General features: G+C 43.7%; 1 long non-coding RNA gene across 2 annotated transcripts in view; it reads left to right on the plus strand.

Annotated features, from left to right (window-relative positions):
- The window catches only part of LOC130153035 (uncharacterized), a 32,130-nt gene that overhangs the window by 11,151 nt on the left and 4,767 nt on the right, over positions 1–16,212 (plus strand). The window contains exons 2-5 of one of the 2 annotated variants that reach the window (XR_008823188.1): positions 400–536; positions 4,339–4,428; positions 4,509–4,638; positions 8,463–8,821. This is a non-coding gene — a long non-coding RNA (uncharacterized LOC130153035). The remainder of the gene's footprint in view (positions 1–399; positions 537–4,338; positions 4,429–4,508; positions 4,639–8,462; positions 8,822–16,212) is intronic. The other variant, XR_008823189.1, reaches the window with a different exon arrangement.

Consider the following 16,212-nt stretch of genomic DNA (forward strand, 5'->3'; position numbering starts at 1 on the left):
GGCAGATTGTGTGAATGCTGCTGAATTTTCTGCTCCCTTCTCACAGTTGTGCCTTGCAGTGTGGGGCTTGCCGAAGCTGTAGGAGAACATTGTGGTACAATGAGGAATTGGATGTAGCTTCCCGTGGGTCAACCCAGCTCCTCATTGCTGGCTCATCTCCTTGGGTGCACTTTTGAAGCACTGAGTTGTACATGCTGCTGAAAAATGTCTGCAGCTTTTAATACACGCACACACACACCCCATACAGCTTTGGCTTCAGTGTGAGGCACAGTTACGTGGGCAGGGAGAAAATGTTCTCTGAATTAATCCATCATAAACATAGCGCCTGTCCTGTAATAGTTGGGATTGGAGAATAACAAACTAATAAACCAAAGTCTTCCATTTCATCCCTTCTTGTAGATCGCATGCTGAAGGCTTCTGAAAAGTGCCTCTGTCTCAGCCACAAGCTAGTAGCAGAGACGACCTTACAGCTTGCATTAGTCAGATGTGCTGAAGAAGAAATATTTGCTGGCTTTGCCTGGAAGCTCGCAGCTGGGGTAGGTTTTAAATTTAATTGTGCTGGGCCAAAGTTTTACAGTAGCTTTCTCTTGTCTAGAACAGCAATATTTAGAGCAGGACGCTTCTGATCACCCCACTGAGGCTCTCTAGTCTCATGAAGGCTTTCTGGCCTGTAGTTATCCCTGGATATTTCACGCTGTGTAATACCACGGAGCTACTGCCATGCTCCTGTGGCCATACAGAGCAGCTGTAACTGGGCTATGGGTACTGGACTGGCGTGGTTTTGTCTGGACTGGTATGAGGTGAGCGAATGGTGACAGAAAGGGAGCAGGCTTGTCTGGAGGACCTGGATTTGCTTTCCAAGATGTTGAAGTCCCAGCAAAATGTGAGATATTTGAAAGCTGCTTTCATGTCTGTCTGTGCTGCCCAGAAAGAGCTGAGTGTGGCCAGATCTCGTCCGCACTGCAGGTTTCCCAGTGAGCTGAAGGTGAAAAATAGCTTTCCTTAATCCTGTTCCACCAGGAGTGTGTGTGATAAGCCCAGTCCTGGAAAACACAAATGCTTGGCTGGTTATATGTGTGAAATATATATATATACACATGCATGCATGCACACACATGTGTGTGTGTGTATATATCAATATATAATGGTCCTGCTATCTAAGAGAACTTAGCACCTCTGTTCTCTACCCTTTCAGATGGTGTCTTTTTATCTTTCCTGTGGCCAGTTTTGAGTTGACAGCTTTTTTTTTTTTTTTTTTTTTTGGTCCATGGAGTCTTGTGAAGCTTCTCTCAGCTGTGTTACAAACATGAAGGTTCTCTCATACGATTCAGGTGCACAAAGCTAATAACTAAATGGCAGAGGAGAACTGGCCTTAGGGGTTAATTTAGTGCCTTCTTTCAAGCTACAGCTGTGATACTCTTCTTTAGTAACAGGGCTCTAAGCTCACCTAGGGTAGTCTGTGGGCCTTCTGATGATAGTCTGTAGGCTTAAACCAGTTTAAGGAGTACAATGTCCCCTTCCGAGGGAGCTCAACATATATAGGCGGTGCTCGAAATCATCTGGATGCCAAAGCAGTGCTTGTATTATAACAAGAAAGACTGGAAATTTTAATCTGGGTATCCAGGTTCATATCAAATTCAAACAGGTTCTACTTCAGCTATGGAAAATAAGACTTTCCATGGCAGCCTGAAGGCCAATGAAATCACAAGAATTACTGTCCTTTTCTCCAGGATGATTTCATATTGTGGTTTATTGCATTAATCATGTGCTCTGCACCCCAAATCAATGGGAAATTGACTTTGCAGTGAATTGCTGTTCATTCACAAGATAAGATCCGTGGTTGTGTTGGCTTTTGGCAGTACCAGTCTCCTCTTCTGTGGCCTCTGAACTCCTGCCTGGCTTGTCCCAGTTTTTTATAAAATCATCCACTTGTCCTGTTGGCCACATCCATCAGCTTATTCAATCCCTAAGGAGCTGATACATTCCCTTCAAGTTCCACAGCTCTCCCATCTGTTCTATTGTCCTTCTGTTTTCTTCCTCACTATCTTTCCTCTGCAAAAATTGTACCCAGAATGGGGCAGTAGATTTTGCATAGAGGAGAAATCACACAGGGTGTATCTACCAAGTTGTTGCTTCTCCCTCAAGTTATTTCTTTCACTGTCACTTTTCACCCCAAGCTCTTGCTGGCCTCCATAGACTAAGGACAGAGATATCAGGAAAATGCAGCCTCAGATGAGTTTTTTCTCTCCAGTCCTCCTCCTGTATCTCCACGTTTTCTCTGTCTGGTTTCTTGCATGTGGGGACAAAAATTTTTTGATTCTGTGTGGATAATATGATGGTGAAATACAACATTTGCTAAGTGGACCACCTGTAATCTTGTCTTCACAGCTCCTCTTCTTATGCTTACATCTTGAATGTGAGATGCAGATTTGTACTTTTTCCTTCCCCTGCAGCAGAGCCACCCTGGAACAAAGCACTGGCTTTATTGTATGTAACAGGTCCTAGAAAGTTGCTTAGATCTTTATTTCTGAGCTTGGCACAAATAATGTGGCGTGAGCATTTTCAATGGTGTTCTCATTATGAAGGTAGAACTTTTCCCTGGAACTGTACAATCATTTTTAGAAAAGAATTGGGAGCAATAAAATGAGGATGGAAGCTCTTCCCTCAAACCTTTTCTGTTAACTGACAAGAAAGGATGCCATTTGCTTCCTTTGCAAATAAAATGGATAAAATGGTACTAGTGATACCTGAAAATATCACATAAAATGTGGTAATAAAAGGCAGCCTTGGTATCTGTTGAGAATGGGCATTGTTCTTATTCAGTCTCAGTTGTGATGAGAAACTTGTCTTCCAGACCTGACTGCATAACAGGCTATTTTGAGGAGATTGTCTCTTTACATTGCTTGACTGTGTTTTTACAGGCTTTTAAAAATATATATTTAAAGCAGGCAAAAGGATTATGTTACAAAAAATTGCACATGGAAATGAAAGCTCCTTCAATCTTTGAAAAATCTTTCTTAATATTATATAATAAGAAATACATAACTGTGCCTATTTTTGCCATAATTTGCTTTCATTTGATGATATTCAGTAGTAAGATTTATTGTTACCCGCATGGAAAATATCTTGCCTGGGGGTGGTTGAAATAGATCCTGCAGACAAGTCATCAATCAGCTCGTGTTTATCTCTTCAGAGATCAGTGATATCAGTGACAGGAACAATTTCAGCCAATCCAAGAGTATTTACTGATAATAAAAGGAAATGTTCATGTGGATTTATACTGCATCTCTCACCAGAGGTCACACAACATTTTTGCAGGAGGGCCAATTTATTGAGCTTCATTTAACGATAAGGCATGGGGGGCTTGGAGGTGCCCGAGCCCCCTGCTCAGGCAGGGGCAGCAGCCCTTACCCCGACACGTGCTCTGGCCGTTGCTCTCTTCCTGGGAGAGGGTCTGACTTTGCCTGTGGAGGGTGGCATGCAGAGAGCTTTAGTGGTAGCACTGGTCTCCCTGTCCCTATCGCTAACGAGTTCAAAGGATTTAAGACTAAGGCAGACAAAAAGATCTTTTACGTCAGATGAATAGCATGCAAAATGGTTGCCTTACATTTTGATGAAGTGAATTGTAGCTTCGAACTTAACTCTGCTATAATTTTAAAGCACAAGGTCTTATATTTGTGTCCCTGATAGAGAGGGTTTTCAAAATTTTATGACAACATGCAGAATATTTATAGGTATTGACTGCAGGGTTCAGGACAAAGATCTGTTGTCCTTGAGGCAAAATAACAACCCTGACTTTACCTACTATTTGCCTCGCAGTGTAATCAGCCTGGAACTAAGACTGCAGTTGTTATTTAACCTGTGTATGACAGAAGTTTTCTTTCTCTCACTTCTGCTTTATTTCTTTGTAAAAATCAGTATTTATACTTACTGAAACAAAGAGCACTTTGAATCACAACATGAAGTGTGTGTTCTTTAAAAAGTTATAAAGGAGTCTTTTTTGTTTGATTTTTGTGTTACTGGAACATTCATTTCTGTTTGAGAGGAAACTTGCTCGATGTGGACAATAGAGATGTTAAGATCAGGATGAATGTCTGAGAGATAATAATAGTGAATAAAAAAAATGCAGCAGTTCGGGACTCATATTTTCCAGGGACTGCAAGAACTCAGTTCTGGGCTGTGTTTTAAATCTAAGCCCCATTGTTCCTGACTGGGTTCTGAGTCTGTCCGAAAGACGACTTCTTTGTTGCTTTGAGCAGCTTCAATCTGAAGCACTTGAACTGGTTTCATATTGTAAGCAAAAAATTTTAAGATGTATGTGTATTTTCATTCTTCCAGCTACAGGATGTAAAGCAAAGCATCTTTTCACTGTTTCCTGTTGAACATGAGCGGAGTACGCTGACACCGGCAAAAGTAATTTGACCTACGGTGAGCCTGTGTGTGGGGTGGCCAGCAGTTATCAATGGTACGTGATATGTGCCATTAATATATTGCTCCTCTTATGCCAGGGAACATGCCTTGTGAGGCAACACAGCGCTAGCGAAAACTTCACCTCAGGCATCCCGACAGCCTGGCTTATGTGTTGTGGCGATGCTGGCTGTACAAGCTGACAGGATTTGTTCTCCCGAGAGATACGAGGTAGGCGAGAACATTTTTTTTTTTTCCTCTTGACTGTGTTGCACTTGGTAGCAATAATCATACACTTGCAGTGTCAGGACCAGAATTTAGTTGTGCCCTTTTACAGGTGAATACCCTAGGCTGGCAGTACAGGGTTGTTTTTCTTCTTTTCTTTCTCAGTCAGTATGATTGTGTTTGGGGTTTTTTTACAAAGCAAATGGTACTTCAGCTGTGAAACACTGAGCGTGACCCACCCTTGGATGCTTTGCCATTCACCCTGGCTGTGTGCAGGACCCTGGGAAGCTGCTTCCCGTTCACGGACGGGATTTGTTAGTGGGTAAAGTTATTCTCCTTGTAAGAAGTTATTTGGAAATGCTGTCACCCACCCTTTTAACACTCACCAGTTAAACTTCTTCCCTTTCAAAATGCCCCCACAACATTTCCTGGCCCAGCCCAGCACCTCCCTTTTGCTTCTGTGTCTGTGCCTGTCTCCAGTGTCACATCATGTGTGAAACAGCCTTTCATACCAAGAACTACGAGAGTCCCAGATTCCTGTGTCACACTGCATTTGTAAGCCTAACTCTGCTATTGACAGATTGCTGGTCTGTGAGACGGCTGTGACAATACAACCTGGCAAATATTAGCCTGGAAGATACTCGGGGGGGCTTGTTGCCATCAGCAAACCTGGGGTCCCTAAGAGGTCATTGTCACCATCAGCAGGGGTGAAGCCATCCGGTAGGATCGTGTTAGTGCTAGCACAGAGCATGAACTTCTGAGAGGGGACTTGGCACTGGCTGATGCTCAAGGGCAACTGTTGGAGCAGCTTGTGAACAGGCAGCTTGCCAGCTAGACGGGCATAGCTGTGGACAGCTAATAGACCGTGTGTGTGTGGGGAAGGCAAGATGCACAGCTGGGAAATGGGGAAGAGATTTCTGTAAACTTCTGCTCTGAGGGGTAAGAGTACGTTCAGGCGATGCCAATCCATGGAGGAGTAAAGAAATGATTTCTGGCAGCTAAGACAGGTTCTTGGTCCGGCTGAGTCTGACAGAATGCTGTGGGGGAGAACTGGAGATGTCATGGTTAATGAGTATGGAGATTATATCAGTAGCTTGGCCATCTAGGTTTTAAATGTTGTCAATCTATAACATACAGTACTTCAGTCTAACATTTTCTGGCTGCCTAGTTTAAGGCATAAAAGCAGGCAGCCTCTCTGTAATGAGTCAGTATCTATAGACAGCAAGCTGTTGCTAGCAAAGCAGAAATCTTGGCTTGTCATCTCAACATGTTTAAATTAATCAGAAAAGATGGGGGGGGGGCAGGAGAGGAAGAGGGGTGGGTTTCTTTTGTTTTCAAGTCTTTGACTCACCTGACAAACTGAATTCCCCATGATTTTTATGTCTCCCTGCTAGGCCCGCAGGAGTGTTATCTTAATTCCTCTCTTCTCAGCTGTGTGCACTCCAGCTCATGAGCTATTCGGTGACCCTCTTGCCCAGGTCATCTTTACATTCTGGAGTGGTTTTAGAATCTGTGCCACCAATGCTGGGATAAGGCAAAACCCATTTACTGTAAACACATTGCCACCCAGCATTTCGGTCCTGCAAAGGATAATTACCGAAACTCCAAGGCAAAGGTGTTGTGTATTTTTTCAACTGGTGTATGGAAAGGATCCTCTTCGAGTCTAATGAGTCTGTGGCTCTTGCAGACATCCAAGTGAGCCTTGCTGTCTCCAGAAGAGACAGAAAGTGACTCTGGGAAGGCAGAGTGTGGAATCTGACACTACTGTGTAATTGAGGAAAAAGAGGCCGTATGCATTATTTATGAGCCTAAGGCTGGGCTTAATGTTAACAAGTGAGAAGAAAGCGGCTTCAAAACACTGGCTTTCTGCTCTTCCCTGTAAGAAAGGCTTCTGTTTTAAATGGCTTGCATTTTAGAGCAGGAGGGAGACAGAGCTGTTATTTATACCGTGCCTTATTTCATGTGCGTGGTGGTGTACAGGATTGAGGGAGAGGCAAGGATTGCCCCAAGGAGCGCACTCTGTTCGCTCATGCTGTGGCAAAGATGTGTCACACATGCTGCCCTATAACTAGCTAATCCCAATCAGCTCCAGGCAAAAGATTTCACTGCAAGAGAGAAGCAGGCAGAGTTGCTACCCATTTGGCATTTCCATTGGGCCGGGACAGTTTTAAAAAGCTGAGGCATTTTCTCTGAATCACTCTATCCACCAGATGCCCTCTCCTTGCAATCACTGTCCAACTTTGGAGTTAGATGAGCTGGTCTTGTGGCTTTTGTTCTCTTATGGATCCCCTGTCAGCAGGGTCTATCCTGTCTGGTGTTAGGGTACAGGCTGGAAATGGCATGAGCAGTCCAGCTCAGGCTTTTGCGAAGTCTCACTGCAAAATTCCGCAGATGTGCTGGGGGTTTGGGTTTTTTAGCTGTTGTTTTCTAGAGAAACCAGGCCTGGCTGGCTAATGTGAAGTTTTGCTATCAGTGATGGCAATGTGTGATTATGGGCAGCAAAAGGTATTAGGTACTAAAGAGCATGGGATGCTGAGCTGCCTCTTTTCCTGGGAAAACACGGTGCGGGCAGAGGTGTAGGGCAAGTGTCTCCCTGTGGAGAGTTCACCTTCCTTACTGAGCAAGTGTTGCAGTCGCTGTCTGCATGGCAGTTGCACCTGGAGGCCCCAAGCAGAGCTTGAACTCTTGCTGGACTTCTTTCCAGGTAAGCATATCCATTAAAGACCTCACCACAGCAGGGTGAAGCTCTTCTCTCAGTCCCACCCGGCAGATGTAAGTGACACTGCCTGTTGGTACCCACTGGATGTAGCCCTGCTTGGGTTGGAGCCTGTGGTTGGCATGTTTCTGTTGCAGATCTGACACCCAGCACTAATCCATGGGCTTGTATTTCCAAAAGTTGTATCCTGGTATTTTCTGCAGGCCCTAAAAGGTAAAAATACCCACCAAAACAACCCACTTTCTGCTCTTTGTAAAGGCCACGGGCTTATCTTGTCGCCATTGCTGCATTACAGCCAGCTGTCCTTTCTATGGTACAAAATTTAGGTGCTTTTTTGCTTCCTGGTGTGATCCTGAGCAGCTGGTGCTTTGTTTCTAGGAGGAAAATTAGCCCGGTGGGGTAAGTTGAGAATAACTAGGTTTCTGTAAAAGTCAGGAAGCAAAAAGTGAACACCATTGCGCTGGAACTGATGGGGGGAAAGTACTCTGTGCCTTGATTTCTAATACTGGCTCATTGATTCTTCTCTTGGTTCAATCAGCAGTTACTGCTTCTCCTTAATCCAGGTTTATAACTACTTGGTGGAGTGGGTTCTTAACAGAGATACCCCTGAGAAATCCGAACAGCGGGGTGGCGGGGAAGCTGAAGAACACTGGGATCTCACCTGCGGCCCAGAACCAATGTATTAGGGCAGGGAATTGGTGTTTCTAATGGGCTCCACTTGAAAGCCACTTTGCAGGCAGCTTTGTGGCTGCACAGCTTGCATGATGTCCAGAGGGACCAGAAGGCACACACCTGAGTGGGGAAAACCAATAGCACTTTTTTTCTAATATGAAAACAGGAGTAGTGTGAAGTTTTCCCTGCCCCCGAGCTTATTACAGCAAAGAAGGTAATGGCAGGAAGGACTAAAGAATAAGGATGATTTTTGTAAAGGTGGGGTTGGAATAGGAGAGGCTGGAGGTGAGGCACGGTGGGGGAGGAGGCAGCCTGTGTGGGGACTAGTGAGTCACGCATCCTCCAGCAAGCAGCACTGACTCACTGGGAAGATGATCGTGCTGCTGTTCCCTTTCTGCTGAGGCTGAGGAACAGTCAATTGATTCTCAACTTTACTTTGCAGGCTCCCCAGTTAGAGAGCGAGATGTAAAAGGGAAGAAGCTGGAGATAATGGAAAACTAAAGCGAGAAGCAAAGGTGAAGCCAAGGCAAGTGCAGCCTGAGCGGCTGGCGTTTCTGCAGGGGATCCCTGCCGCAGGGGGAGGGGAGAATCCCCTGGTGCATGGGCTGGATGCCGAACAGTGGTTCAGCTCCTGCAGCCAGGCTATACACCAGGTCTCCAATGCCCGTTTGTGTTCTCTGTGCTGCAGGGTCCAGGCTCGGGTGCTTTCAGCACTGCTGCTCCCAGCAAGGTACTCCTCGGAGCCAGACTTCGTAGCATGCCACCTGGGAGAGGTGCCACCCACCTCCGCTGCAGATTACAGTTAAGTGCGATCAGTGAGGGTGTAATTCTGGTGTTTGTTTTCTCCTGTCCAGCTTGTAATGCTTAATAGCTAAGGAGAGCCATCACTTAATCTGCAGTATCTGCAGATTTCTAGAAGAAAATGTATCTTTTTATTACTTGGGTACACAGGAGACTAATTCTGCGTGGCTGAGGAAGGGGACCAGAAGACCATGTGGTTTCTTCCTCCTCTGCGAAAGGAGGAAAGAAAATGTCTAAAAAGAATCCAAAACGATCCTAAAAGCTGGCTCACACTCAGCTTGTTACAGCTTGAGAGAGATTTCTTATGACCACAGTGTGAAGAGCCCTAATACACAATGTGGTGGTGTAATTATTTTCAAAGCAGCGAATGACTCTGGGTGTGTTTGTGCAGCGAGTGTTGAGGGCAGGGGCTGTAACTGCCCAGTACAGCCAGTCCCCAGCTCTGGGATCAGAAAAAGTGATAGCAATTGCAAGTCGGTGCTGCAATTTTCTTTCGCTTTACAAGTTTTATGTGGGTAATGTGAAGTAATTAATGAAGCAGAGCAGTGCTGCAGAGGGGGAATAATTTTAACGCTCTTTTTAAAGACACTACTAAATCAATGGGGCAGTTTAAAAAGGAATGATAGCCTGGAGATTAGGGAACGTAATACAAGAAATTAGGCAGGGTTTCGAGAGCGATCAGATCTCAAGTAGGCCAGTGCGTTGTGATCTGCCGTGTGGACATTTGTATGTTTGGCACACACCAGCAAAGGCAGAACTTGCTGACTTTTAGGCCTAACTAGTCAGACTTAGTCAGAAGTAAAGATCCCCAGGACTTCGAAAAGGCACTGAGAGATTGCAGAGCACAAGCTACACTCCGGCTTTCTACTGTGCAGGAGCAGTATTTTTCCACTCCTGTCGTAGGTCTTCTGACTACCAGCTACAGAAGCGATGTCTACATGGTCTTTTGAAGGCAGATACGAGCTTACTCTGGCTGCTGTCCAAGAGAACCAGAAGCCATGTAGCTGCAGCTAATGTGCTACATGCCCAAATTATTGTGGCCTGCTGAGAGGCAGGATATTAGCTTGAGCTCAGGTCTCTGGCCGACGCAGACCATGAGTAAAGCAAGTTTTCACGTGCATGCGGAAAAGCATGTAGACAAGGATAGGCAACTTGCATAGGGTTTGGAAAGCCATTTTTATTATCAGTGAGGGCGGGTTAGCTGACCCTGTGAAGATCAGGCAAGCACAGCTCGCTGTGCATCCTGCCCTGAGCACAAAGAGCAACACCATGTGGCTGGCCTCGGAGCCAGCCAGCTTCTCAGGGGCCAAAGAAAACTCCTGCGTGCGCCTGGTCCAAATTCTGTGGGCCTCCAGTTGGCTATCCCTGTTGTAGGCATACCCAGAGTTTCTCTTCTGTTTTGGATAGCAGTGACTCGTTACGGACAGGGAGGGTTTGAATTCAGTCCTCACTGGCTCTGTGAGTTTCTGCAGGAGCTGTATAATGTGGCACCTGATTGTCCGCGTTGAATTCTGAACGGTGAAGGTGTACGTGCGCGTATAATGTGTTTGTGCAGTCCAGCTCTTAGGAAAGACTATCTCCGTTTTGGATGGATGTCTTTGCTGGTTTTTTTCTTCCTAAAATTTTTGATTTTGTTAATTTTGAAGACTGCTTTGCTTAGGAAAGTTCACCATGTATTATTATTTAATGTTAATGAAGGAAGCACTGTGTGCGTACGTATATGTGCGTATGCACACATGTATAATACAAGAAAGCAGGTATGTCTGTGTGTAAGTATGTACGTAAAATTGAGGTTTGCCTATCTTAGAGCGATACATAAAGATATTAAGGATCCACATCAAAAACTAGGAAAGCATTGTACTGTGTACTAGGCAGTGCCATGGTACGGTGAATCAGGGACCTTTTTTACCTTTCACTCAAAACGTGTAGCCCTCATCTCTTGCTCTTACATTTCCCCATCTGCAGCATTTCTGGAAAGCCAGAGCATTTGAAAAGCAGGAATTTGTCTCGGTTAGTGAGGACAGAACCACAATTTGAACAGGAATAATGTTTAATAAAAACAGAGCCATCAGGTGAAATCCTGGACCTATTGGGGTCAAGGGCACAACTCTCATTGTTCCTCCACAGACTCAGGATTTTGCTCATGTCTTGTTAACATTTGCCTTTTCTGAATTTGAGGCATTAGTCCTATAATGGAATAGATAAGCTAAAAATAGAAAACAGTCTGACCTAAAATAGTTTGACATCCATATCATAGTACTTATTGTCTGAGAATACATCTAAATGACATGTTGATTAATCCTGAACCGAGGAAAATGTGATTCATTGGAAAGAACTAGGATTGTACCAATAATTCACTACCAGAAGCTACACAGCCATCGACTCAGTGTGCGCTGTTTCCAGTAAAACTTTTTATTTGCAAGCTGTCAGATTCATCTGCCATTTTCCCAGCTACTTTGGTTCACTTCTGAGTGGCCTGGACAAAATACTCCAATCCAGTTCATGTGGGCTATCAGCTACTTTAGTAAAGCAACTTTTCCCCCTGCCTTTTATTGAAAACAAAACAGTCACATCAAGTCAGGTTGCTGTGAGCAGCTTTTAAGAGAGACGTTGGTTGCACTTAGTGCACAGCTGGGGCCAAAGTGAAGCTGTGTAAGTGCCTGAGCTATTCAGCTGGAAATTACATCTTGTGCAGGAACCGAAATGTCAAGTTCCCCAGTCCCCCTCACAGCCAGAACTCTGACAACTCCCCTTTTCCCATGACTCTTCCTCACTTTCTTACAGATGTAACTGTGCTTTCCTTCAGATACAATAAATCATATATGGGAATGCCACAATCTAAAGCAAAGCGAGCTGTCACCCAGGACTTCGGATGACAGCCACATTAACGAGTAAACAGAGCCCACAGGAAAGATGCCTTTTGAAATGCACTGTTTGTGTCAGCAGCGCTAGAACTAAGAAACCAAGAAAACAATGAGGGGGCAAAAAGGGAATCATCAGATGCACCTAAAGCTATGAGCTATAAAGTCAGATCGGTCAAGAAAAGCTCAAACATGAGCAAATCATTGGGACAACACATAAATTATATTTTCCATAAGCAGTAAGACAGCGTTGTGATGAGAGGAAAGCACTAAAAGAAAGACTAAATGTAACCATGTGAAGAGAAGGGAGCAGGAATGAATGTGTTTCTTATTTTGGAACCTTCTCATGGCAAACAAGCAAGACTTGAGCCAAAAATCTTCAGGACACAGAAGGAAGTTGGAACCGTTACACTGCCGCATGGCTCACGAGCAAGCTGGCATGAAGAAAGGGATCAGCTATACATTGTTTAGAAGGAGCCACGCAGAGCATGCAGTATTACATGCATCCCCAGGGCATTTGGAGGCAATGACTATCAACAGTTAGTGGAACTGGTCCAAATTTATAGCAGTGTAACTGAATGATAATTTCATTCTTGATGGAGAAGCAAAAATGTGCACCAGAACAAAAGAAACAACTGGTGGTAGGGTATAGAAATGGTGCTGGGGAAATGGCTTGGCTTTACTTGCTATTGCAAGTTCCCTCAATTCTGACTCCTGTAGCATATGCTCTGAAACTAGTTACTCTTCCATTGAACCAGTCCTTGAATAATAATTCTCTGAAGGAGCCTTTCAGATCAACATGATGAGAGGCAAACAGTATTAGCTGCAGTTCTCGTATTTGTGGTTACTTCATGTTGATACAAACAAAAGTGCTTGGTCTTGGATTAACAATAGCTGTGGTTTAGGTTTTATTCTTTCAGTGATCCCCAAATTATGCTTGCGTGCATAATTTGGTACTAGAGGCTGAATAAACATCAACTGTAATAGCTGAATTTTTAAGGTTAATATTAAGGCTAAGTACATAACATTCATCTTCTGCTGAAGAAAGCACGTATACTCTGGTTGAGGGGGAACATGAAAACCATGTCTGAGAGAGCAATGGCTGATGGCTTAGTTCTGCATGATAAAATAAATAACTTCGATTAACTTCAAGCTCCAGTACCTCAGATGTTTGTTGTCACAGAGCAGCAGCTTGGCTGATTTGCAGCTCTGGTTTAGTCGACATGTGTTAACAGAAATTGCTCAATTTACATGGAGTACTTCAATCTGCTGTTTTAGAAGTTTGTCTCACATAGGCTAGCATTTCAGCTTTTGAATAAATGGAGGACTTGTAAGGGTCATTACAGAAATTGCTAAAGCTTCTGCAAATGTTATAGGCCAGATTGCTGGCTGAGATGCATAGCATGCACATGTCCCTGCAGATACTTCCCAGGTAATGGTACTGATTGAGATTTTAATCTGGACAAAGTGCTGGAGGCAACTTTCTTTCCGACACTCTATTATCCTGATAATAATATGCTTAATTTTTTCCTGTTCAGAATGTGTGGTCTGCTGCAACTGTGCAGTGTGCACACAGTGCTGTTTGGAGCAGGGGGAGGAACAGCAAACAAAATTCACGCTGCAGCAAAGGGCACTTACAGCACAAGTCCCATCGCATGGAGGACAATGTATTTTTACCTTGGATGGATAAGCCAAGTAACCACCACGGGAAAGGGCTGCGTTTCTTCCCACAGGCTGCAGGGCGACTCCTTGCTGGTTCTCAACAGCCACATAGGAATACATTTGAAGCACAGCCTGCTGCTGGGACTATGTAGTGTGTTGTAAGGGCATATCATTTTATTGTGCATATGCATCTTGCATCCTCCCTAGTGAGATGCTGATCCATAACAGAGTCTTCTAAAATCTCACACTACACAAAGAATTCAGACTAGTTTCCCACGACATTCTCCATAAAAAAATTTCTTAGAAAAGATAACTCAGTCAGGAAGTGGGAACTAGGGGGCTAAATTCCTTCATTCAAGTCAGTCTCCCATTGGTAAAGGATTTAAAAAACTGTCCCTATATGACTACTCCCAACTATGCTTCCCTAACTTCAGTAACAGTTTCTAGAGATGGAGGGTGAAGCTATTTGAGAAAATCAAGCTTTATTTGCTTTTTATTCATTAGAGATTTTTCTGCTAGATTGAATTACTAATAACACTTCATTATTAAAATTTATGAAACCTAGATTTACTTTTCTGTATCTGTATCATCTTCTGATCCTTAGTACTTTTCATCAAGCTCAAGGAATGAAAACAAACTCAGCTGTCCCATGTTTGTTCGCAATTACTTTGACCAGGATCATGTTAGCATTGTTACATACTTGTTATTAAATGATGGCAGAGTGCACGTTTCTGGGACAATGCAGAAAACCCGTTCTTACCTTCAGCAGTTTACAGCTGAAAATGGTGGAGTGTACCAAATCTGCTGGAAGAGCCAGAGAAGGTATTGCTGCTTTTACAGCTACTTCTGTACCTCTCTCTACATTGTCTGCAGAGATAGCTGTGAATTTGGCAAACTTTCTTTCTTTATGTGTCCAGTTGTATCTGTTGCTTGAAGTGAATGCACATACCCTAGGCAATGCACATAAGATTTCTGGGTTTTTTATGGCTAGTTGAAAGTCTTTCAATTTAAGTTAGATTAAGCTGTATTGGATTTAGTTAAGCTAGCGCTGGGTAGCCAGTTCTATTCTGGACTAAGAGTGATTTGTGTCAATTTACCTTAAATCCGTTCCTAATTGACTTGCGCTGAACTGAACTAACACCTGATTTATGCCCTCAATTATCCCATTTTAACCAACAGCTCAGGCACGCTGTCCGGTTCCAGCAGCCTAACGAGTTACCGCACATCGGTTGAGGCATGGTAGCTGCAGCATGCCTTTCTTTAGCCTGCAGCAAACGTGAGGCTCAGTGTGTCAGCTTAACCTCAGGGCCAAGAAAAAGAGAAGTCTAAACTGGTTTCTTCCATCTGAGATCGCCACAGGCTAAGAGCAAACACACATGGTCAATTACTGTGGCTCGGTTGGTGCATGGTAAGTTGTCAAGCATGTCAGTACGTGAATGAGATCACTCATTCATGTATTCAGACTCTGAAAGTATCTTTTTAAACTGGTGTTACATAAACAAGTGTAACTATGGACATGGACACATGGACAAATTAGTGTGGGGATAACAAGTCTTTATGTGTCAGCTTTTTCCATATGCATACCTGCATGAGATGCAGGGTCACTTGAGGTAGCCTCATCCTCTTTTACCCAGGGGGAAGGTATAGCTAAGGCATGGTAAATTCAGAGCCTGGCGTCCATTGCAGTAATGGTTTTAATCTAGTCTAGAACAGTTCAGCTTGGTTAAAGTGTAATAAGACAGATTTAAACCACTTCTACACCAATTAAACTATACCTATTGTGTATTTTACTCTCTGCTTAGGTGGCACAGTTCTGCAGGTCTAATCTCTGAATTAATAGGAGACTTTCCATTGATTTTACAGAGCAGTTTGAAGACCCTTCATTTTAGAGTCTAATTTAAAGATGAACTTGCATCTTTTTTTAAAAACCATTGAAAAAACAAGCTCCAAGGCGAACAAAAGAAACCCAACAATCCCAAACTTTCAGCTTTCCTCCCAGATAACACTAGTTTTCTTACTCCACCCTGTGGGAGAGCTAAGAAGAAATTCGCTTTTTTTCCAGAGGAACACAACAGGATGTGTTAAACTGAAATTAAAGATGCAAAAGTACCAAACCCAGGATGAGTCTGGACCCTTTCAAACTAGGACCGGGGCCAATGAAACACAGGATCAAACAGCAAAATTTTGGATACTTTTCCTTTTTATTCAATAACTTGAACACAATCTCAGTTATCTCTCTCTGCTTTGGTATAATGAAAGATGATTGATTAGGTTGTATGAGATCAGGGGACTGATCCAACACATGGCTGCAGGAGCAGGCATTAATATCTTGGCTAACTTGGACACATTTTAAATGCTGCTTCTCACTCTGCTATCAGCCACCACCACCTCTGCAGTAATGTGACAGCAAGAGAAAAAGGATGGGAAGGCGATAAAGTTTGCCCACGCAAGTAGAAAAGAACTTTCTGTCTAAAGCCAGCTGGCTTGGCTTGGAAATGAAATGGCATTTTAGCACGAGGTGACCTGTTTACATGTGTATTGGAGCTTTGTCTCAAAACACTTGTCCTAGATGCAACAACAGGGTCTGTGAAGTAGTTTATCATCAAGTAACCACAGAAAACAGGTGAGCTGCCTCAGTGCCAGTTTGTCTTCTAAACTGTTTGACAGATAAGAAACCCTCCCCAGAGACTGCAACAAATGTGCTGCCGCATTTCATGGTTAGAACTGAGCATATTTTTAGTAAAGGGTTGAGAAAGTATGCAATATTCCTAAATCACAGCCAAGAAAACCATAAACCCCTTAACAAATGCCTGTTCAGATACAGCACTCAGAAACGCGCACCAGTTGATCCATGTTAATGCTTTGGTT

This window comes from Falco biarmicus, chromosome 7, assembly GCF_023638135.1.
Source record: "Falco biarmicus isolate bFalBia1 chromosome 7, bFalBia1.pri, whole genome shotgun sequence".
Lineage (NCBI taxonomy): Eukaryota > Metazoa > Chordata > Aves > Falconiformes > Falconidae > Falco > Falco biarmicus.